At 43.4% G+C, this 23,113-nt stretch overlaps 1 protein-coding gene across 6 annotated transcripts in view; it reads right to left on the minus strand.

Moving 5' to 3' along the window:
- The window catches only part of VPS8 (VPS8 subunit of CORVET complex), a 244,417-nt gene extending 227,023 nt beyond the window's left edge, over positions 1-17,394 (minus strand). Inside the window, exons 1-2 of one of the 6 annotated variants that reach the window (XM_032298380.1) lie at positions 10,362-10,450; positions 48-133 (exon numbers count right to left, since the gene is read on the minus strand). The gene's annotated coding sequence lies outside the window, so the exon portion shown is untranslated. Of the gene's footprint in view, positions 1-47; positions 134-10,361; positions 10,460-16,998 lie in introns of those variants that run through there. The other 5 variants (XM_032298383.1, XM_032298379.1, XM_032298382.1 and 2 more) reach the window with 5 other exon arrangements.
- Between the last annotated feature and the right edge of the window lie 5,719 nt (positions 17,395-23,113).

Below are 23,113 nucleotides of genomic sequence, written 5' to 3' on the forward strand. Positions count from 1 at the left end.
TGACTTAAGAGGCTCGGCCACCAGACCTGGTACCTAGATTTATTTACCTAACAGCGTAAGGGTAAACCGGTGCCAAAGGCTGCAAGTAACGCCTTTCTTACGCTCCAAACCCCAGGGTAGTGCTCTGGTTCTCCTGGAAATAAGCATATAAGGCAGTTTTGGTTTTTGCCGCTGCACTGGGCCAGAGACATCTCTGGGAGCTTAGCACAGACACTGGGGATGAACAACTAGTTATTTAACACAACACTAGCAAACCTAAGAGTTCAGATCTACTAAAGGAAACAACAATGACCCCCAAGATGAAACAATTCCATAGCCTACCAGAGATTTCTAAAAAGGGAGCTAGTCATAGAGAATCATGGACACTTTCATGGAAAAACAAAATACTAAAGAAAACTAGAAATGCATACAGCTTTTTATTTCATATTTCCCAGCTCTAAATAATAGATCACTCTTATTTCAAAAATGACAGATAATTTGGTTTACTTGCAAAACTGTCAGTTCTAGAAAGCTAAAAATATACTTACAACCTAAGTTTAATAATTAAGTTTGCTTTTAAATGATTTTATGTTGTGTTTCAATTAGGCTACAAGTGACCCAACTTTAAAAAGTCCATTTAGCTTTAACTGTTTAGAATAAAGCAAAAATATGAAGACAGAAACAAAGCCCTAACAATAATAATAATGAAGGTCGCTTTGTTTTCTAAACTAGACATTTTTCACAGTACCAAATAACTGGCAAAACTCTCAGGGCAAAGCTCTTTCAAACTACATATTGCCCTTCGTGGGTATAAACACCACTACCACCAACCACCTTTCCCCTGGAGTGAGCTGCTCTTACTTAGTAAATTAGATTGTGCATGTTAGTAATGACAGATTGTGCATGTTAGTGAAGGCAGAAAAAAAGGCTTACAATTACTGAGCCACTTAATTTCTTTTAAGAGATGGAGCCTCACTATATTGCCAAGATGGCCTCCAATGCTTGGGCTCAAGCCATCCTCCAGCCTCAGCCCCCTGAGTAGCTGGGAATACAGGCATGTACCAACTGTGCTCAGCTTGAAATAACTAATTTTTTTAAATGAACTGTGATTAGTTGTTTTTAAACAACATGGGAAAAATTCACTGACAATTTTATCTAATGAGGCTCATTATTTTAGTACCTATAGTTAATTTCACTTCCTTTGATGTTTCATTTTTATCATATTAAAAGAAATGTTACTTTGTATAAATCATGGGCTCATGAAACTGACTTTTCAAGAGCCGAAGCCAACTTTTCTAGCTATTACACTATTTGGTATATTACCAAATACAGACTAATTTCTTACACATGCGACAGAAAATAGACTCTAAGATTGTGCCCTATAAAACACACGCTATCAAACACATTCCTAGAACACATAACTGAGGAGACTCTTTGCCTGGCAACATTTTAAAATATCTTTCCAACATCAGGTACTAAATATAGGGCTCCTTTTGTAATAATCCAAATGCAGTAGCAATACTAACATTTATATGCATTTCTTCAAAGACCTTGGCTCATGACAAATTACTTTTTAATAAAGTCTTTCAATTCCTATCTGTATCACTAAGCAAAAATGGTTACAATTATTTAAGAACTATTTACAAACATGCACAATCTAATTCACATTCAATGGTTCCTAAAGACAGTTATTAACTTTTATTCTTATGCATTTTTCAAAAATAGTGGGAAAGACCATACAGCAAAATAATATTTATTTAAATGATTTAATAATCTAAAATGTTTCATATTTTATATTTGACTTTCCAAAATAACTCAGAGGGAAAACAATTTTTTCCAGCTTTTTATCCCATATCTGGAGTTATTTAGAGGTTCCAAGACCATATAACAATCTAGCATCTCTGAACACCAACATGACACTGAACAAGTATCAAGCGCTCCCTGAAGACATCAACCTGCCAAGCTACCCTGCCCCATTTCTGACCTTCATTTCACTGAGCTCCTTTTGCCGATGAGATGTGGTGGCAAAGCGGAAAGAACATAAATAAGCCAGAGTCTATTAAACTCAGGTCTACTGTTGTGGCCACTTTTCTTAGAAATGACCAGGAAAGAAACACCTTTCCCTGCCCTCCCAACACCCCCAAAAATAAAATACACAAATCAAGTCTGAATCTGGAGTTTATGAGTTCCTATCTGTGACCTTGGCCAATTTGTTTACTTTTTCTGAACCCCTTCTATTTCTCCATTGGTAAATGGAATATTGTGGACATCTGTGTTGTTTGCTCAGAATAGCGCCTCCTTCTGGGAAGGGCTCCTTCAAACCATGTGCTTCTTGTAGAGGCTGATGGTCAAAATTCCATTAGATCCCACACTCCCCACCCACTCTCTTCTGCAGAAAGGAAACCATTCATTTAACACACATCCACTAAACACCTACTATGCATCTGTCACTGGAGACCTACCTTTATTGACAGAACTTAGGTTCTAGGTACAGATTCTCTGGAAAGAATGAAACCTATAGAAAACACTAAGTAGAGAAGAGAGTCCTGACATCATTCAACCTTCAGACTGTAGTCTTCTATCAAGTGAGCTCTGCCCATAGCCTCTCGCAGCTTGGCTATGTAAGCCAACATACGCTCTCCCAATGTCCTCCTTTCTTTTAGCACTTAAAATGGACAGTCCTGACTCTCAGGAATGCAACTACCTATCCTGCAGGGCTACTGTGAGGAACAAATGATATAAGCATTTAGAAGGATCTCAGGACATAATTTTCAAAAGATACTAGCTATTATATTTAAAACCTCAAGATTTTCAAATTTTTCTCAAGATTCTAAGACAAAATCTACTATTTCTGTAAAGGTCTAGCCAGTGCTAAGCATATCAGAACAATGTCCTTGATATCACAGCAGTTCTTCATGAGCTGAATGGTCGGGGTTTTGTCTTAGTACAGCCACCACCAAAGCATCAGAGACAATTCATAAAAACTTGAATTACAACAGAAGTGTCTCATGTGACTAACTAATCATGGATTTTTTTAACATCAACATCAGTCTACACTTTACTAGTGAAGCCAACTATGTCCCCTTCCCAAGTTCTCTCTTGTCCCTTACCAGCAGTTACTCCTTTCTCCATTTTAGTCAGTAAGCTTTTCCAACCCAAATAGACCTGATGAATCAAAAGGTCATCATGCTCAAATTTTTTTTTTTATTTTAAGAATTTGCATCAGTTGCCAATCAAATTTTTTTAAAAGGAGAGTTCAACTTGAGCACCTTCTGTGAATTTTTCAGAAAGTACCTGAGCTGGGAATCTACCTGTGGTAGGCAATATAAAGGTACCCAACAATGCCCATCCTAATTCCCAGAAACTATGGACATGCTTTTTTACATGGCAAAAGTGATTTTGCAGGTTAAATTAAGACTCGACAGGAAGATTATTCTGGATGATTCGGGTGAGTCTATAATCACAAAGGTCCTTAAAAGCGGGAGAGAGGCAGAAGAGAACGCCAGAGAAAGAGATGTGACACAAGAAGCAGCATCAGAGAGACGCCATGTCACAGGCATTGAAGGTGGAGAACGGCGCTCAGGAGCCAAGGACGCAGCATCAGAGAGACACCATGTCGCAGGCATCGAAGATGGAGAACAGCACTCAGGAGCTAAGGACGCAGCATCAGAGAGACGCCATGTCGCAGGCATCGAAGATGGAGAACAGCGCTCAGGAGCTAAGGATGCAGCATCAGAGAGACGCCATGTCGCAGGCATCAAAGATGGAGAACAGCGCTCAGGAGCTAAGGATGCAGCATCAGAGAGACGCCATGTCGCAGGCACTGAAGATGAAGGGCGCTCAGGAGCCAAGGATGCAGCATCAGAGAGACGCCATGTCACAGGCATTGAAGGTGGAGAACGGCGCTCAGGAGCTAAGGATGCAGGCAGCCTCTGGAGCTGCGAGAGACAAGGAAACAGACTGTCTCCTAGAGCCTCCAGAAGGACTCAAGTTCTGTCTTGACATCTTAATTTTAGTGAGACTGGGGTCAGACTTGTGAAGTATGCAACTGTAAAATAAATCTGCGTTGTTTTATACCACTAACTTTATGGTGATTTATGGCAACAGTAGGAAATGGACAGTTGACCCTTGAACAACACAGGTTTGAACTTCAAGAGTCCACTTACAGGTGGATTTTCTTCTGCCTCTTCCACCCAAGACATTGAGTTCAACCCCTCCTTTCCCTCCTCAGCCTGCTCAACATTTAGACAAGGATGAAGGCCTTTATGATGGCCCACTTCCACTTAATGAAAAGCAAGTATATTTCCTCTTGTTTAGAATATTAGTATCTCCTTTTCTCTAGCTTTCTTGATTGTAACTATACAGTATACGATAAAAGGAACACACAAAATAAGTGTTAAACGACTGTTAATGTTATCAGGAAGCCTTCTGGTCAACAGTAGGTAGTAGTAGCGAAGTCTTTGGGGAGTCAAAAGTTGTACATGGATTTTCCACTGGTTGAGGGGGCGCTGCCCTTAACCCCTGCATTGTTCAAGGGTCAATTGTACTAATAAATATAAATTAATGTTTCTGGTCCCATATCCAACATTCTGAAATATTAACCCTGCCCTTGTGGGTTGGTGTTGCCCATGTGTTTACTAAGCAAGCCCTTCATTTCCATATATGCACGAATGATGAAATGGTTCTTATATGATGCTTAATATTTCACACTTGAGATACAGATCCTGCTTCAGATATCACATAAATGTTATCCCAGTAAAAGGCTGATAATGAACCACTCATAAATTCCTACTGAGATGCAATTCTACAACTAGTTCTTCACCCAACCATCATGTGAGCTAGCGTTTTTATAGTTCTTATTTTTAACAGCTCCCCAATGCCTCCAGGATGAAATCCCAAATTCTAAGCCTGTGACTCCAGATGTGACATGAGCTGATCCTTCGGCCTCCTTCCCTTACAACTGAAATTATTATTTGCACTAAGAGTCCTTCAAGAATAGCTTCCACTTTCCTTCTGTGTCTACTCAAGCTGATTTACCTTCCCTTTCCTTTCCTTTTTCTCTTTATTTATCTAACTTCCTTCCTTCTGGGCACTGTTCAAACTGGATCTACCTATGACCTCTTCCTTCCCTAGCCACCCTCTGAATTCAGAAAACATGTCTTCTTTTAAAACAGTGACTTGGCTCTTTCTTCATACTGATTCATTAGCTAACTTACAACGTGACTGTCTTTTCTCCCCAGCTATACAATAAAAATGGGGCCATGCTTCTTTGAATAATCCACATCACTGGGCTCACCGGCTTGCACAGCTAGATAGACAGTTAAAAATGTCTGATTAACACAGGAACTAGGAGATAGGAATAACATCTTGTGCTGCAAATTAAATATATCAGTGTTATTACTTGTAATTGTTAAGCTCCAGAGGAAAACACTTGACTCACACATACAGGAATCTATGCCATAATAAGTAAGCCAAGTTATAACTGAATTCTACTTATATATAATCAGGCTTGTCAACCACTGCAGGTCCCATTTATCAACTATCAGCTAAAACACTGCTTCCTTAAAAAGGCCTTTGTTTTTGCCCTGCTCAACCAGGCTGTGTTCCCAGTTAACATGCACTCACAGCACTGTTCTCCTCTTTACGACACTTACCACACTGTCATCATTTCCTCATCGTCTAAACCACCATTCCTTGCCCCAAATTGGAATGCAGGTTCCATGAGAGAGCAAAGACCAGATCTGCCTTGTTCACCATTCTATTCCCAGTGCCAATGTTACACAGTAGCTAATCAATCCATCAATCCACCTGTCTACCCATCCACCTGTTCCTCCCTCCCTAGGTAAACAGCCAGGCAAGGCTGCATCACTTGCTTCCAGAACCTCAAATAGCAGTTCCGGTCATTTACTATAAAGTATGGTTAGTTACGCTACTCCAAGACACCTCCATCTCTGCAAGTTCCATTCTTTGCATCTAGGAGAGATATTTTTACATCATTTAGCTCATTTATAACATGATGCAAACCCCACAATGTCAGATGTTTTATGTTCTTTCTCATTAATTCAGCCTAGAGGCCAAGATGAATACAGTGGAAATGTACCATACTTCCATTCAATTTACTGGAATTCCTCTATTATCTTCAGCAACGGGACAGAGAGAAAAAGAAACGATTCACATAGGGCAAGAGACTGCATACCTCCACTTGGTAACTACTTGCTTCACCGTGAACACAGGAGATGGTCAGCGGCTGTGCTGTCTCGGTTCTCACCTACCTCACACACGAGCAATTCACTTCATCTGCATTCAACATCACACACACCATGCAGCTCCAACATGGAAAAACAATACCTGGCTGTACTGGACCTCCTGAGAGTCCGCTTGTCCAGCTCAGATATGACTCCCTCTCGGGGTGGTTTGAGGGTACTCAATTTTCACCTTACTCACAGCCTTTAGATACAGACCCGACTTAGAGCAATGCTACTATCTGCTGGGATGCGCTGTTTTACTTGACCCTGGAGCTTCTTTCCAAGAAGGCACATTTAGGTAACTGCAGCTCACAGTACCGGAACTGCCACAGCGAAAAAGCCCAAACCTCTGTTTCTCTTTCTGTCCTTTTGGTGAACACATAAATGAGAAGAGTGACCATAAGCACATACAGAATAAAAAATGTTAAAAAGAAGAGTGGGGGAAGGAACAGTGCCTAAGACCTTCCTGTATACAGTGCTAAGTTACCACCATGAATTGTCAGTCACAATCCCCAAGGAGCTCCCAGTCTAGAAAAGAAAAATCTAATCCCCTATCACAATATACAAAACAATAACATGAACTAAGTCTACAAATATCTAGATAATGTAGAAATTCTAACTTTATTGATCAGGTTTTTTTTTTTTCATTTTTTAGTTGGAGTCTCTGTCACCAGGCTGGAGTGCAACGGCACAATTCCGTTCACTGCAACCTCCGTCGCCTGATTTCAAGTGACTCTCCTGCCTCAGCCTTCTGAGTAGGGACTACAGGCACACACCACCAGGCCCAGCTAATTTTTTTGTATTTTTAGTAGAGACGGGGTTTCGCCATGTTGGCCAGGATGGTCTCAATCTCTTGACCTCGTGATCTGCCCACCTCAGCCTCCCAAAGTGCTGGGATTACAGGTGTGAGCCACCGTGCCCCGCCTGTTGATCAGTTTTATATCAATACGTATATGAGGTAATAAGTGAAATGAATAACAGAGAAAAATGATCACTTCCGGATTCTATAATATTGTCTCCACTATTACGAGAATCTCTCTTCCCAGATCCACTTCAACCCCAAAGAACTCCTCCTAAAAAGCACCAGGCCTAGTGTAGAATGAAATATATTCCCTTTTCTTCTTCACATAACTGATGCAGGTAAATTCTTGTAAGTTAAATGCGCAAAAGAAAGGATTCCACTTCGGTATAGGCTGAGCAGTTGGTGGCCTTCTTTATAAAACTGCAATTAACTATCATCTCAGTTTCTCTTGGTTAGGTGTCAAGAAGGATACAGAGTCACATCCTTTGTTTTTTTAAGAGCAAGAAGTAACCTGAAGCATCTTGCTGAACTGCAACAGAAAAAACAAAGGCTAAAATACTCCAGCACCTCTGCCGCTTCTCCTCCATTCCAACCACGTGATTCTGGTGGTGCTGCCAATCAAGAACCACCAGAATCTGTCTAGCCAGGGGAGCGGAAGAGTAGGCACATCACGTTCTTATGTCCAACTGGCCAATCAAGGTCCTTCTGGAACTGTAAATACTAGAGGTAGGAGTTTGCTCTTTAGTCTGGGGTGCTTAATCTTGGATGACATAACACAGGAGTCATCTGCAGTCACATCTTCTACGCATTTATATACAGTCACATGCTCCGAAAAGACGTTTTGGATCAACGACAGACCACATATACAACCACGGTCCGGTAAAATTACACATAATAAAGCTGAAAAATTCCTAGAGCCCAGTGACGTCAGAACTGTTGTAACGCAACGCATCAGTCCTGCGTCTGCGGTGGTGCCGGAGTAAGCAAACCTCCCGTACTGCCGGCAGGATAAAGCTGCGCACACGCAATTACGCGCGCTACGTGGCACGTGACAGGAAACTGAGTACTGGTTTATGTATTTACTGTCCTATACTTTTTATCATTAGAGTCTACTCATCTACTTATTAAAAAATTAAAAAGCTATAAAACAGCTTCAGGCGGGTCCTTCAGGAGGTATTCCAGAAGGCACTGTTACCATAAGAGATGACAGTTCCATGTCTGTTACTGCCTCTGAGGACGTTCCACTGGGATCTTCCTGGCTCTGTGTAGGCCTAGGCTAATGCCTTCATTCAAGATACAGTTAAGAATATAACATGTACCAATTGTACAGATGACACCTAAAGCTGTGGATCAAGAGAACGTATAATCTAAACTCTATGAAAGCCATCAACAGATCCAAAGTTAAACATACTTTATTGAGTTCAAAAGATCTTACTTCTCATTCACATACATAACTAACATCTTGTGTCACACTGGTTGAAATGTCAATGGAATAGTGAGATACAGCTAAGAATCACCAACATGTCCCGATATTCTGGAAGACAGAAAACATCCATATGCCAACGGTCCAGATACAAAGGAAATATATCAAATATAAAGAAAAATCAGCATATTACTGTTAGAGCTCTGTAAAGAATTTTCTCACATATGCCTTTTTGACCATATAAAGCCCAAGAGTGCAATGATTTTTTTTTTCCATTTACCTTTATTGCATATTCTATGGAACAGGCCAGCTATAGCCAGAGAATTCAATATCTACTCTGTGCTTAAATTTAACCATGAACAAAAGCCATGCCTTATACAAACATATGCAGATTATCCAACCACATTTACATTAGCTATACCTCAAACACACACAGGCAGACATAGATATACACAGACAATTAACATGTAATTATCTCCCAAACACGGACATCTGGAACAAGGTTTAGCGCCAGAAGCTAACATCCAGCTTGTTTTGCTTGGGTCTGGGTTTTTTTTTTTTATTTTTTTGTTTTTTTGAGACGGAGTCTTGCTCCGTTGCCCAGGCTGGAGTGCAGTGGCACAATCTCGGCTCACTGCAACCTCCGCCTCCCAGGTTCAAGCTATTCTCCTGCCTCAGCCTCCTGCATAGCTGGGACTACAGTTGCGTGCCACCACACTCGGCTAATTTTTTGTATTTTTAACAGAGACGGGGTTTCACCGTGTTAGCCAGGGTGGTCTCGATTTCCTGACCTCATGATCCACCCGCCTCGACCTCCTAAAGTGCTGGGATTACAGGCATGAGCCACCGTTCAGGGCCAGGTTTTCAGGTTTTTTAGTAGGGGAAAGTAGAGGGTGGATGGTGCAGCCGACAGAGGCCTTCCTATTCATTCTAACAATAATCTAAGAAGTGGAGGGGGCCTGCTTATTTAAAGAAGTCTCCCCAGCTAGCTATTCCTGATAACCCACGGCCATGGAACCTCTCACGGATCCCACCTCCCCCCTACCCTATCCTATGAAGCATACCCATTTTGTACACCGGAACACTCTGAGCAGCTGTTGCCCTCTTTCCTCAGGGGCCACACACGGACAACTAGCCAAGGCACAGGAGTAGCCTCGAACTTTGGAGGCCCACCTTTCACCCTGCTGCCCTCACTCTGGGGCACACCTTGCACGTGGAGACAAACTGGAACCAGCCTCACAGGGTGCGCAACAATTCCAAGAGGCAGACGTCCCATCTCAGCCTCAGACTCAGGCACCCTGATATCGGTCCCTGGAGGATGAAGGGGTCCACACCCCTTCCCCAGGCCCGACAGGCGGGCTACACCTCTCCCGCCAGGGAGTGGGGAGGGGCATGACACCCGCGGCCTAGGCTCACAGTCGGGGGCGCGGCGCGCCACTCCCTCAGCCTAATCGTCGCATGACTGTAACGGGACAGAATGGGGCTTGCAATTACAGCCGCGAAGGGGCTAGGGAACTGGGGGGTTACGGGTCCTCTGCAGAAAGGGAGAGATAACAAGCACATCACTGCAGTCACTGGATTTAGTGAGGCCTCAGCCCCTTCCAGCTTTGGAGCCAATAAACCCCTTTCTACTGAAGCCCATTTGAATTTTCACATTCATTTGGAACCAATAAGTGGAAATTGCCCGACCCAGCTCCGGCCCAACGCAGGACACGCCCCTCCACTCGAGAATCAACCCCGCCCGGCCCGTGGGCCGGCAGACGCTGCTCCGTCCGCTCCCCGAGGTCGCGCCGCTGTCGCGCAGGGGAAGACACCGACGCTCGGAGACCTCTGGCGCGCTCTCCTCCCATCCTGAATACGGCCCCTGAATCCTGTCTCCTCCCCACGGGCCCGCTCTCTGGAAATTCGTTACCTGAGCTTGCAGCCATTCCGGCCCGGGACCGCCGGCCCACGTGACCGCCCACCCCCGCCCCGCTCTCGCCTCACGCACGCGCACTAACTACCACTGCCCGCCGCGCTTCCGCTTTCCTCCTCGCACCGCTCCTCCTCTGGGGCGGTCCGCGCCTCTTCACCACGCCCCCATTTAAAGGGCCAGAGATACACTGTCTTCCCCCCACGGAAAAAAAGGATGATTCACATCTTGAGGACCAAGAGAATGGAAACGCCCAAAGAGCAGCGCAGACGAATAAACAGCAGCCCTTGAGGTGAGAGAAGAAAGCTCCTTCTTTAAGAAAGTGAACTTACTTGCAGCCAGCCCAGAAAGGGAGTTGATTCTCTGCCTTTTGGAGTTTGCAACCAGTAATTTTTTTAACTTTAAAAAAAAAAGATGAACACGGAATTGCCAATTTATTTTGTCAGATAAGGACAATAGGCACACATACTAAAAAACCAACTATTATATATCGTCAGTATTGCTCCCCAAAATACATCTTAACACCAAAAATACAGGAGAAACATCGTCTCAAATAAAGAAGACATCTTAAAAATGAATAAAAACGTATGCTTATTTCTCTTGTTGCTCCTGAAGAAAGGTGAAAGCTTGCAGAACAGACAGGTTTCTAGAGTCATCACTGTAGGTAACATTACCCTGGGACACAGATCTTATGCTTGCTGGGGGCTATGGTCAAGAAAATAGGAGGAGGAACACGAGAAGATACTCTTGGAAGGAGACACAGAAAATGTTCAGTTGGGCAGACATTTATTTAGCATCAACCAGGTTCACTAGACCTCTGGGACTTCGGAGGATCCAAAGATGGGTAAGATACCACCCTGCCCTTCAGGTATTCATTGTCTAAGAATTCAGTGTACAGACATAACAAAATACAAGGCAGCCTGTTTTAAGTAATATAAAGACATCAAACCACCATTTTTGGATCACAGACAAGGTGAAAGTTTGAAACACTCCGGAAGGGATGTGGTACCTTGTCAGGGCCTTGGAGGATTTCAGTGGCAGAGAGCAGTGAGAAAGCCCAGCTGAGGGAGCAGTGGCATCAAAGTAAGCACAAGGCAAGTTTGGAAGCTAGTTCCTGACCTGATGTAGCCGTGGTGAGGGCGGGGGCCTCCAGCCTTCCAGTCACCCACCGGGCACAGTGGAGCACGCCTGTAATCCCAACACTTTGGGAGGCCGAAGCAGGTGGATCACCTGAGGTCAGGAGTTTGAGGCCAGCCTGGCCAACATGGCAAAACCCCATCTCTATTAAAAACACAAAACTTAGCATAGTGGCATGCGCCTGTAGTCCCAGCTACTCGAGGGGCTGAGGCAGGAGGATCACTTGAACCCTGGAGGAGGAGGTTGTAGTGAACCAAGATAGTGCCATTGCACTCCAGCCTGGGCAAAAGAGCGAGACTGTCTCAAAAAGAAACACATTTCAGCCATGGCCTAATATAAATATATACACAGTATTATATATATGTATGAGTGTGCATTTTAGATAGGTAGGTAAATAGAGATAGCTACCGAGACAGTAATTGCCTTTATCGTGTACAATGCAACTTGGTATTTTCCATCCTATCCAACTCTCTTTTTTTAGCTGCTGCTTCCTGAATTCCTATCAGTACTCAGTGACAGAGCAGCCCGTAGTTCGAAGACACTGCCGTCGTGTGTATTAGAGCTATGGTGGGCTCTGAGGCTGGAAAGGCTGGGAGCAGATCCAGGAGGACGCTGCATGCTAAGCTGGGGCATTCCGCTCTTCTGTAAGAGCCTCCGGAGGAACCTGAGCAGAGGCGTGGCAACATGATAGCTATGCGTCAGAAGGCTGGAAACTGGCCTTTGGTTCTGAATATCACATTTTTCTAGAAAAACTATCAAACTGGAGACTGTCTAAAGAAGGGTACGCAAGCTGGTGAGAGCGGAAAGCCTGTGATACAGAACTGTTGAAAGTATCCAGGAAAAAAGAAATTGGCAGAAGTAGGGGAGAGCAGGGTCATGGGGCAAGCAGCGGAAAGGTAGCTATCAGGTTGGTACAAAAGTAATTGCGGTTTTTGCCATTACTTTTAAAAACTGACCCTTTTGAAATATCTCTACAATACTCATACGCTTATTCTAGATAGCTGTAGAAAGAAAGAAAGCCTAGGACCTGTGTATGGACATTGCAGAGAAGCAGATTTCAACTCATAATAAAGAATATTTTAGGTTGGTCCAGACTGCCTCTGAGACCTCTCCAAAGTAACAGCCCTTTTATGTACCTCTGTTCACACCGGGAAATAATGTCAAATGCCATCCTTTCCAGGCCGACTTGCTATAACAACAAAAAAAAAAATGTGTGCTTATTCTAGAAAATGTGGAAAATTCAGGAAATATTTAAAAATAAAGCAGAAATTACCCACATTCAGAAAAAGGCACTCATTATTTTGGCTTATTTCTATTGGATCTTTTTTTTTTTGCATATTTACATTTTTGACATAATAGAACTACATAGAATGTTTAGTTATGTATTCTATATATTTACAGGATATATAGTTAATAGTCCATTCTGTTTTTTCACTGTTACATCTTGAGCACTATCCATCATCATTAAAATTGTTCACAAATATTATTTGTAATGGGTACATAACTATTAATCATATAGTTTAATCTATTTTATTATTCTACTCCATTTGGACATTTAGGTGAGTTCCTATTTTTTAGTGCTAATGAGAACATTGCCATGAATATCCTTCTATATAAATTTTTGCCCACATTTTAAAATTATTTCCTTCCTTAGGCTAGAAACCTACACGTGAAATTATTGATTCAAAGGCTTTGAAAGCTCTTTAGTCTGTGAATAGCCATGTTCAAATTGCCTTCCAGAAATGTCAGGCCAGTTTGCATTCTCACCAGAAGCGCTCAAGGGGGCCCATGGCACGTGCCCACACTGGCATTCATTTTATCTTTAAAAAGAAGATTTACCAATGTGATAGATGAAGTGGTCTCTCATTTTAATTTGTATGGGATGACTAGTGGAGTGGAATATCTATATAAATGTATCAACTCTTTAGAGTTATTCTGGGAATGCAGTTTCACTGCTAGATTTGTGACTGGCAAATAGTGCTGAGTGAATTGTTACATACTTGTGAAGGAAAAAAGCAGAGGATTTTTTAAATGAATTATGTGGTCACACCAATTTACAGGCAAATTATATTGTGATGTGCTGTCCTAACGAGGTTAGTGGGAGAGTTGACATCACGTAGTATTACAATATTCATGTTGTGAATATTGGCTTCAGCAAAATATCATTCCTTATGTTAAGTCAAAATGTTAGATTTTAATTTCCTCATTTGGTAGTTTTGTTTGTATTTAATTATGTTTTTAGTTTTATAGATGGATAAAATCTATAAAACTCAGGAGTCCTTAGTTTTGTATTTGCTTATATACATACATACACAGACATATGTATGCAACGTTATTTTTAAAAACATGTAAGCTAGATATCTGTGAGATATCTGTGAGAGTTATATAAACATATAACTCTAGATATCTGTGAGAATCTTTTCCCCTTACAAAGGATCTGAACAAGATCTGAGTTTGAAAAACATTGATACTGGAATTTCTTAAAGTTTCATTTGTACTTTATCTAAACACGGGTACTGGGATTTTTTTTTAAAGGTAAAATTTGTGTCAGCTTATATATTGGAACTTTTCCATAGAGAATAGTATTATGATTTTCTTCTTTTTGGAAAGAGTACCAAAAGCTATACCATGTTTGGGGTTCAGAGAGTATGTTTTGACTTCAAATGCACCATTCATCAAAGTGAACTTCCTACAGGTCTGTAAGACCTAGACGGAAGAATGTTTGCATTTACTAAACTTGTAAGTAAGACGAGGCAGTTGAGCATATAATGATTACAATGGAGCTTTTGTGAAGTTGTCTTAGAGAAACGAAGCCAGCGAGAAAAAGTTGCCTGTGAGCCTTGGGAAGCGGTGCGGGCTGGCCTGTGAGGGGCACGGGAGCCAGAAGGGGGCGCCACTGAGGACTGCTGCAGTTGGATGGTGTCCTTACACCCGGCTCTATCCCCCCAGCTGTCACCAAGACAGAAGGATGCAGACCCCAACCCAGACATCACTGTTACCCCGCATGTAGAATAAGCCCCATCTCTCCGGAGGGAAAAAACAAATGTCTGTACCAGAGAGCAAAAGCCAGAGAACAGGCCAGGCGCGGTGGCTCACACCTGTAATCCCAGCACTTTGTGAGGCCGAGGTGGGCGGATCACAAGGTCAGGAGATTGAGACCATCCTGGCTAACATGATGAAACCCCATCTCTACTAGAAATACAAAAAAATTAGCCGGGCATGGTGGCGGGCACCTGTAGGCCCAGCTACTCAGGAGACCGAGGCAGGAGAATCGCTTGAACCTGGGAGGTGGAGGTTGCAGTGAGCCGAGATCATGCCATCGCACTCCAGCCTGGGTGACAGAGCGGGACTCCAACTGAAAAACTGAAAAAAACAAAACAAACAAACTAAGGCAGAGAATAGGAGATTGGACCCTTTGTCTTTTTTCCCCCTCACAATTGCAAAATAAACTGGCTTTTTTTCCTTTTTTAAAAAGGGACTTTGTTGGAGCACAGAGAATTTTTAGCGCAGTGAATCAACTCTGTATGATGCTTTAGTGGTAGAAATGTCATACATTTGTCCAAAGCCACAAAATGTACAACACGGAGAATGAACCCAAAGGTAAACTGTAGATGTGGGTGATAATGCTATAATGATGTGTCATGCAGGGCCCTCAGATGTAACAAATGTGGCACTCTGGTGAGGGAGGCCATGTGCACCTGGGGCAGGCAGTGCATAGAAGTCTCTGTACCTTCCTCTCAATTTTGCTGTGAACCTAAAATTAAAGAATCAAGCTTATTAAAATAATTTGGCCAGGTGAGGTAGCTCACACCTGTAATCCCAGCACTTTGAGGCCGAGGCGGGCAGATCACCTGAGGTCAGGAGTTCAAGGTCATCCTGGCCAACATGGCGAAACCCTGTCTACTAAAAATACTAAAAATAAGCCAGACATGGTGGCGGACACCTGTAATCCCCACTACTTGGGAGGCAGAGGCAGGAGAATCCCTTGAACCTAAGGTGTGGAGGTTGAAGTGAGCCAAGATTGCGTCATTGCACTCCAGCCTGGGCGACAGAGTGAGATTCTACCTCAAAAATAATAATAAATAATAATAACTTAAAAAGCCAAAACCAAAACCTGGTGTAAGGGTTTTTAATTGAGTCAAAACATCCAAGCAGGCTGAGAGAAGTAAAATTGGTTCTCTGTAGGTTACTCAACCTGTCCAGGTGTCACTCATGTTCCTTCTGCCTGGAGTGTTCCTCCCCCAAGATAACTACTTGGGTCACTCCCTCACCTTCTTCGGGGCTTTGCTCAAATGTCACTGCATTAGTCAGGGCAATAAATTCAAGGAAGAAGGCGAGTTCTCTCCTCCATCCAGTTCTCAGGAACCCAGTTCTTCCTATCTGAGGATACTGTTTTCTGAACACATGGCCTCTGAATGCTCCGAGGCAGAATACAGGGATGGAGAAAGCTCAGTGGCTCTGAATTGCCTTGGCCTGAGCGTGCCATGCACCCCTTCTGCTCACAATCATTGGCCAGCACCAGCCACCCAGTCTGCTTTACTGTGACAGAGGCCAGGAAGCAGAGAGGAGCACAGAATTCCAGCGAGTGTAGGCAGCTTCTGCCACGGCCACCTCCGGGGGCTCTTCACTGGCTGCTCGCATCCTCCCCGCACTCTGTCACCCTCCTCTGCTTTATTTTTCTCTCTCGTACTTGCAATCACCTAACGTACCATATATGTACTTATTTACCTCTTACGTTTCTGTCTTCCCCACCAGTACATGAGCACTGTGAGCTGAGACCGCGGTTGAGTTCATTTATGGTCGAGTCCCCTCATCTAGAATAGTACCTGGCACAGAGCAGGAGTTCCACAAATTTGTATTAAAGAAATGAACAAATTCTTCAATGATGGCCTATATTTGCGTGTGAAGGAGGTGTCACATGCATGAACCTGAGAATGCTTCCAGAGTTGGGATTGAGGAATAAAGCTCTCCCTTACAGCATCCACCAGCACTGACTGAGTACCTACTATGTGCCAGGCACAATGCTTGTTGCCAGGAACACAGATTTGAATGAAAGCCAGTGCCTGGTCCCTAGTGAGGAAGACAACACTGAAAAACACAACATTTACAAGATCCATAATAGAAATAAATCACGGAAGCTCAACAGGCCAAATTCTCCTGACCTTTAGCAAGAATCATGTTTTATATCCAAACTTTACTAGATTAGCAACAAAAGAGAGGGGACTCACGAATCACAAATCGCTTCCCAAAGTCACAAAAGGAATAGTATCTGTATTCTCCACCATTTTGTATTCTCAACTGCAGGCTGGCTTTCACTTTTCATTCACCCATGCATTCCAGCGCCTTCCCTCATCCCTCTTTCCTTCAGCCTTAGAAAAAAAAATTCTCTTTCACAATTCCAGAAATGTTATCGTTTGTAATCTGCTTAGAGTATTTGGTCTTCCAGCCCCACCCCTGCCACTGCCCCTATATCCTGCAAGCAAATCATCGCATCTCTTACCAGCCTTTGGACCTTAGAACTGGGCATTCTGCAAGAAGAGGGTAGAGAGAAATGTCCAGGGCTGGGATCTGGGCTTTAAAGGGGATCCTGGGCATTAGACCGGGACTGAAGAGGACTGAGCGGTAGACAAGGAAAAGATCAAGGAAAGAGTAAAGAAGCTACAGAAACAACAAGGGCATCAAAGGCAAATCTGACCTAATTCACCATTTTGCCCGGACATAGCCTTGTTTACATAAAAGGGTAACACAAAAAGAGGAAGGGCTGAAGTCAGCTGAGAACGAACGACAACTCAAAACCATCGCAGTGTCACAGGGTCCCAGGCTCCTTCTATCTCACTGTCACGCCACGTAGGGTCTCAATTCCCAAGTCTGTTCTATGGTCTCAGACGTCAGTTCTGACCATCACATCCATTTTCCAATTAGCAAGGAAGAAAGTATATTATTTATCTATTGTTGTATAACTACCCAGCAAATGAGAGCCATAAATCAATAGCATGCATCAGCTTATAGTTTCCATAAGCCACGACTCTGGGCCTGGCTTGGCCGGGTCCTCTGGTTTGGGTCTCTCACAAGTCTGCAACCAAGGTGTTGGCCCAAGCTACAGAAATCTCCCGGCTCAAAATCTGAAGGATCTCTTCCCAAGATCACTAACGTGGTTATTGGCAGGACTCTGTTTGCCACAGGCTGTTGGCCACAGGGCCCTTAGTTCTTTGCCACATGGGCTTCTCCATAAGGCAGCTCACAACATGGTAGCTTGCTTCATCCAGGCAAGCAAGCGAGAGCCGGAAAGAATGTCAGGGAGCTGGAAGTCACAGTCTTTTGTAAGTTGATCTTAGAAGTGGCTTCTGGCTGGTCATGGTGGCACATACCTGTAATCCTTGCACTTTGGGAGGCTGAGACGGAAAAATCACTTGAAGCCAGGAGTTCAAGTCCAGGCTGGGAAACACAGCAAGACCCTATCTCTACAAAAGATGAGAAATTAGCCAAGCATGGCAGGACATGCCTGTAGTACTAGCTACTCCGGGACTGAGGTGAGAAGATCACTTGAGCCCAGGAGTTTGAGGTCACAGTGAGCTGTGATGGTAGCACTGCACCCCAGCCTTGGTGACAGAGCAAAACCTTGTCTCTAATAAACAAATAAATAAATTTTTAAAAGAAGTGACATTCCGTTGTTTTATGCTACACTCTGTTAGAAGTCCAAGCTCCAGCCCACACTGCAGGGGAGGCAGTTACACACAAGGGTCTGACTTCCAGGAGGTAGGGTCACTGGGACTTGTTTTAGAAGATGCTGGCAAAGAAGGGTGTGCCCACTCCCTTCAGTTTCTGAAACTGTATACACCAGTCCTGCTGACTTACCATTGGTCCACATCCATCTCCAAGGGAGGCAGGGAAATGACATCTATATTCTGGATAGCTGTCAGCCTAGTTAAAATACACGGATTCAATCCTGAAGAACTACAGAATTCTGGAGTGTGGAAGCCTTGACTGTTCTGTATACTTCAGGGCCAGCCCCAGACATTGAGGAGGAGAAAAATAGGGCTGGGTAGTGTCATAGATTCTGGGTTCAAATCCCGCCTCTGTCACACCCTCTGCTGAGTAAATTAAACCTCACTGAGTCTTAGTTGTATGTATGCTCGGACTAAATTAAATGACCTATGTGAAGCATCTTGTACTTGGTATATTCTCCATATGCCTGCAAAGTCTATTTCAGAGGTAGCTTTAATATCTCAGAGCCTTTTAAACCCGGCTGCGACAGTCAGTGAGCCTGCCATGTGGCGCCATGCCATTTACCCAACTTCTTTGGGCCCAGCTTCCTGTCAGTAAAAGATAGTGCCAAATCCTATATATCTCATCAAGTTGCTCAAAAGAGAGTATGAGAGCCTGTCAGTGATTCTTTTTTTTTTTTTGAGACGGAGTCTCACTCTCGTCACCCAGGCTGGAGTGCAATGGCACGATCTCTGCTCACCACAACCTCTATCTCCCAGATTGAAGCAATTCTCCTGCCTCAGCCTCCTGTGTAGCTCAGATTACAGACATGCACCACCACACCCAGCTAATTGGTGTATTTTTAGTAGAGATGGGGTTTCACCATGCTGGTCAGGCTGGTCGTGAACTCCTGACCTTAGGTGATCCACCAGCCTCGGCCTCCCAAAGTGCTGGGGTTACAGGCGTGAGCCACCACGCCTGGCCAATGATTCTTTTTTTAATGTGAAATGCCTGGCAACCCTAAGGTGGCATTAGTGGCCACCAAGTGGCAGTGGAGAGCAATGGGCTTAGGTTATGCCCATGACCACCAGATGGTGCTGGCATTCAGCAGAGACCTGGTTTTGCTGAGAGCCTTTACAAGGAGCCCCAGAAGACCAGTGCTACCCTTCATCTCTACGATGAAACAAATGAGGCCCGGGGGGGGGCAGTGGGCAGCGGTCCACAAAGCAGGGAGGGCTAGAGCTCAGGTTTCCTGACTCCCAGCCTGGGGTGGTGCATCCCTACGCAGTGATGATATCTTCACAGTCTCTCTGGAATTGCACTGGAAACCAATGTCTTCTTGTTCATAGGTTCACCAAAATTTAAAAGCCTGCAGGATGTCCACAAGTGTCATCTGTCTGTCTGGCTGTATAGATAGTGGTTAAGAAAATGCTTTTAGACCGGGTGTGGTGGCTCATGCCCATAATCCCAGCACTTTGGGTGGCCGAGGCGGGCAGATCACTTGAGGTCAGGAGTTCGAGACCAGCCTGACCAACATGGTGAAACCCCATCTCTATTAAAAATACAAAAATTAGCTGGGCGTGATAGTGGGTGCCAGTAATCCCAGCTACTTGGGAGGCTGAGGCAGGAGAAACGCTTGAACCCGGGAGGCAGAGGTTTCAGTGAGCTGAGATCAGGCCACTGCACTCCAGCCTGGGCAACAGAGTGAGACTTTGTCTCAAAACAGAAAAGAAAAGAAATGAAAGAAAATGCTTTTAGAGTCAGAAAGATCTCAATTTGCAACTTTATATCAGCCTCCTCACCTGTAAAGTTAGGGTAATAATTTTTACCCCATAGGGTTGGTACGTAATGCAAGTTAAATGAGACAAAGTATGTGATTACCATAGGTAATATCAATTAGTACTTATAAACTGTCACACTCTTCTTAGTTAACATGTATTTAATTATCACCATTACCTCATGTTGTATCTACTGCAGGCATTATTAAGCCCATTCTACAGAAGAGGAAACTGAGGCATAGAGAGGTCGTCACTTGCCCACAGTCATAGGTAGGAAGTGGAGGAGCCAGGATTTGAACCTGTCTTCAGAGCCCACGCCCTTAACCATACCTTGTTACTGATGACAGAGAGAAAATGCCCAATACATGACAGATATGGATCCACAGGGCCAAGCTGAGGGTTCCTGCTTCAGGGACAGGAGTTTGGAAGGAGCACAATAACCACACTGCACCTGCTCTTTCAAAGGCGCAGGAGTAACACACATGGAAAGTTACCCAAGTTAAAAATGAAAAGGTAACAATAAAATTTCAAAATTAAAAAGATAACTGAAACGAAGTAGCTGGGATACAAATACAGACTTTAGAGACAAAGAAACCAGTGCTCGAATCCAGACGCTCCCTTTTGCTGGCTATGGGACCTTGGCGAAGTCTTTTAACCTCTTAGAGTGTCCATCTAAAAATTAAATCTAATACTCTACTTTGTGGAATTACTGTAAGTGTTAGAGGCCATCGTGGTTGAAATGCCTGCACACAGTAGGGCAGGCACTTAATTATTATAGTTCTTAGATAATAAATAGGTAGATCAACTGCTGCCTGTAGAGAATTCAAAGGTGGTAAGCTGTTGTCCCTTCCTTCAAAGAACTTGTACAGCAGAGCGATGGATGTTCATACCATAGGTGCCTCGGGAGAGGTGAAATATGCAATGAGCTTTAAAAGGGACAAGATGTTTTTCTAGCAGTGGCAATTGGAGGTGGTTTCATGGGTGTGACACTTAAGATGAGCCTCGATGGAAAGGAGACAAGGAGTGCATTCCAGAAATGTTATCAGCCAAGGTAAGGAGGCCAGGAAGAGCTGGGTTTGTCTGGGGAGTAGTAAGCATCCCAGACTGGAAATGTGTGTCAGGCTGAAGAGTGTGGCAGCAGGGACAGGAAGAGAATTTCTGGTTAGACTCGGCACATGAAGCCCATGCGTTTGACTCTGTTCCTGCAATGACAGCAAAGTAGTAAAGTATAAACCCACAAGAATGATCAGAACGAGAGAAGAGACTACAGCTGATGGGTGACGTTGAAGAATTTTAGAAGGAGGATCACATCGGATGAATATTAACTGACTTAGCGGAGAAGAGGAAGCTGCCTGCAGGGCGGGCAAGGCGCAGAGAGGCTTTCAAAAAGGAAACCAATTTGACATGAAAAAGAAGAAGAAGAAGAACGGAAGAGCTTAGAAAGCGGAGATATGGCTAACTGTGAAGGTAATGGGATGGCCTGGGCAGCAAACATAAGGATGAGCTGAAAGTCAGCATCTGCCCCCCAGCCCTGGTAGCCAAATAGCTCAGTTCATCCCACCCTGCAAAATACAGGTTTACTCTCTGGAGAGGCTGAAGGAGAGATTATGGATCTGGGGAAAGTACCAGGCATGGAAGATGAAGAGGTAAGGCAGCACAGAGAAAACAAGGCGATTAAGTGGAAGTCTCATTCTTGAGCAATGCGATCACCCACTCCTTCCCATGGGAAAGGGAAGGGGAGCCCCAGAATGCCAGAAGCCTGGCTTACACTCTAGAGGAAAGAGGCTGGGGAAGGTCCTGCTGGGTAAACTGACAGGCTCAAGAGAAAGACCTGTTGATACTGGCATTGGTGGGGGAGTTCCCAGTAAAACATTAGCTTCCTGCCTGATAACCCTAAAGTGTGGCCCTCCACTAAGCCAGCTCTGCCCCAACACACAGAGATTTCAATGAGCTTTTGAGTGGCTCACTCATAAATATGAACGGATGGTGAGGAAAGGAAGAGAGGCTCTAAAGCAAAACCCAGCAGCAGCAGAAGGGGGAAGCAGAAGTGGAGAAGGAAGGAAGGAAGAAAGGAGGGATGAAGGGACGGAGGCAGGGAGGGAGGAAAACTCAGGGGAAGTAGAGACAATTCAGACAGATAATTCAATGCAATTGTAAACAGCATATTTAATATCCTTAAAGGGTTAGAAAACCATTGCACCCATGAAACAATTTCAGGGGCTACAGAAAAAAGACCTTCAGAGAATAAGAATGGGCTCTCGGAAATCAAGATTGCTAAAGTTTTAATATTATATAGGGTTTAGAAGAAAAAAATTAGAAAATCTTCTATAATTAAGACAAATAAAGACAAAAAAATAATTAACAAAAGGAAAAGATTAAAGCATCAAACAATTACTCCAGGAGGCTCAATGCTACAATAACAGGAGTTCCGGAAGGAAGAAACTGAGAAAAGTTTGGGGAATAATTACCAGATAAATCCTTCGAAAATTTTCCAGGATAGTAAAAAAAAAAATCATATTAAGGCACATCATTGTAACAGATACCAGAAATAAAGACCAGAACCTTGTAGAGAAGAGAAACTAGGTCACCTACAAAGGACTGAGGTTCAGAATACACCAGGGAAAATACCAGAATGGGCATGAGGGATCTTACTGGGGTGATGGAAACATTTTAAACTTATTTGTGATAATGGTTGTACAACTCAGTAAAAGTTTTTTTTTTTTTTTTGCAGGTGGAGTCTTCACATATTGCCCGAGCTGGCCTCACACCCATGGATTTGAGCAATCTTCCCACTTCAGCCTCATGAGTAGCTGAGATTATAAGCAGGTGCCACTGCACCCAGCAAAGTCATTAAATTGTATGCTCAAACTGGAGAAATTTAATAAAGCCTAAAATATACCTCAATAACATGGTAAAAAACAGAAGTCATAAAATTTAAAAATTGTGGAATTAAATATATAAAGCACTTCAAATGCAAAAATATGTAATCATATTATAAAGTAGCTAATAAAATAATACATGTATAAATATTAAATATATTTTTCACATAAATTACTATATAAAGTAAAATGGAAACAAAAGCAGGAGCTCCAGAGGAAGAACTGAGAAAAGTTTGGGAAATAATTACCAAAT

The sequence above is a fragment of the Sapajus apella genome, unplaced genomic scaffold, assembly GCF_009761245.1.
Source record: "Sapajus apella isolate SASKATOON/1434 unplaced genomic scaffold, GSC_monkey_1.0 scaffold38, whole genome shotgun sequence".
NCBI lineage: Eukaryota > Metazoa > Chordata > Mammalia > Primates > Cebidae > Sapajus > Sapajus apella.